Source organism: Perissodus microlepis, chromosome 3 (genome assembly GCF_051167445.1).
Source record: "Perissodus microlepis isolate ML-2025 ecotype Zambia chromosome 3, ASM5116744v1, whole genome shotgun sequence".
Classification (NCBI taxonomy): Eukaryota; Metazoa; Chordata; class Actinopteri; order Cichliformes; family Cichlidae; genus Perissodus; species Perissodus microlepis.
Window position 1 is genome coordinate 13,551,187 of NC_140463.1, and position 2,145 is coordinate 13,553,331.

The following is a 2,145-nucleotide window of genomic DNA, read 5'->3' on the forward strand; positions in this document are numbered from 1 at the left end:
TAATTTCCCCCTCATGAATGAATTTTTGCTAGCACTAATTTGAATGTTTGGGGGGAATCAAACGCATTTTACTCGCAGTACTCAAGCTGACTTACCTTTGCTTGAATGACGGCGTACTCACAACGTGGAGGCTTAAAAATAGCAAAATCTTGTACCCAGTCCTTGGTGAATTGGATGTGCGCCTCCAGAGATTTATAATTGCGAAATTGGTGCGCCGTGTATGCTCTGACTCCACAGACAAGGTATGAGAGTAGATCATGCTAAGTCAATAGCGGTTTGGTCTTCAGGGTTTCTACTCCACGGCTATATTTCATACGGGTCCACATTTCAACAATCAAGTACCGTCTCTTTGCATCTGGACACAATCTGTCTCTATACCGTCATTTTCTTTTGAGCTACGTTTCAGAATGGTTCGTAGCAATCTTGTTTTGATTCGTGGCCTGCCAAGATGGTGCTGCGCTCCCACAATGCATTGCGACATTACGTCAACTCCAAAGCCCTTTGCGTGCAGGAGAGTATGCGCATGCGCATTGCCACGGTGGTTTAAAAAATAAAGATATAATGAAAAGTAATTAATAAAAATTTAATATTTAAACATTCCCACAAATGTGCAATGAACGTGCAAAAACTCTCTTTAGTAGTTGTTGCTCTTTCTTTCTTTCTTTCTTTTTTTTTTGAAAAATAACGACGTCTCTGAGGCGCGAATTCCGACAGTGAGAGGAACGGCCGGATACAGGAGACGGGAAGAAACAAGCCGATTATGTTCGCGTTAATTAAGTGGTTGGAAGATGTAAAATTCTCAATTCTGCCAACTGAACATATACGAGATTTTAATGAGGATGAATAATTAGCCGGCATGGAGGAAACGGACCTTTATTTGGTGGAGTGGCGACAAGAAGCCAAAAGGCGGGTGGCCAGTCTAAGAAGCCTCCATCATCAAGCTAGCAGGTGCCTTTTCTCATATAATATTACTTTATTCTCGCTTATTTGGCACGGAAGCGTAGAGCTGCCACCCAGGCAAAAGAGAAATATAAGTATATCACGTTATAACGTGAAAAGTTTATCGTTCTAACAATATACTATCATGTTTATACAATATACTTTTCATGTTTGAACAACATGTTTTGAACAACATTGTACGAAAAATGTACATAATTATCACGTCCGTACAATATTGTGCGAACGTGATAATTATGTATATTGTAATAACGTGATATTATATTATACAAACATGAAAAGCATAATGTTAGAACAATAAATATTTCACGTTATAACGTGATATAGCTCTATTTTTCTTTTGCCTGGGTGGCAGCTCCACGCTTCCATAATTTGGTAATCAAAATATGTAACTTAATTAATTATATTGTGACGTACTTTTGCCTTTTCTTATTATTCTGCCTTCTCAGAAAGGGAAAAAATACAAATAAAACTGTTTACACTTGTTATATACAATAACTATCAAAACCTATTCACATTTAATTTGGCTTTCACAGAAATCCCACCTCTCCTTCTGGCTACAGAGTACTTACCAAGGTTAGAAACAAAGCACAGTTATGCTTTATTAATGTTCGCTAATTACAATGTTCCACATTTCCTTGCTTTTTAAGTCATTTTTAGGCTTTTTAGAGTTTTTGTTTTTTTAGCAGTAATGTTTCTGCCTATTTATTTCAGCCCACGAAATCGAATGCAGATCTTCCTGATGTGAGAAGTAATTTTGTTTGTCATTGTCATTAATGTTGTTGCTGTTGTTGTTTTTGTGCAGTTTGCAATCATATAAACCTAGCAAGCATCAGTCAGCACAGTGACTAACCTAAACAGATTCTTGCGTTATTCACATATATTATATGTAATTATATATACCTGCACATTGTACCTAGGGTTGCAGCCACTTGGCCCCACCCCATTGTTGTGACAGCCCTGATTGTACTTATACACTGCATCTGAACAGGGAACAGTCTGCCACATTAATGTATTTTTAAGTGACTTGTTTGTAATACATGAATTTGTTTCTTACAGATGTCAAAGTCTCAACCTCATGCTGCCCTCCCCCATCCTCCTAAAGTAAGTATTTGTTGTTGTAGTTTTTTATGCAGTGTCTGTGTCACATGCTAATCATAATTATTGAAATAACTGTTTTCTAACAGA

General features: G+C 37.3%; 1 long non-coding RNA gene across 1 annotated transcript; it reads left to right on the forward strand.

Annotated features, from left to right (window-relative positions):
- Positions 1–668: 668 nt before the first annotated feature.
- LOC146390036 (uncharacterized) lies at positions 669–1,706 on the forward strand. Its single transcript, XR_014798990.1, has 3 exons — positions 669–948; positions 1,494–1,533; positions 1,672–1,706. It is a non-coding gene; the product is annotated as an uncharacterized LOC146390036 (long non-coding RNA).
- The last annotated feature ends 439 nt before the right edge of the window (positions 1,707–2,145 follow it).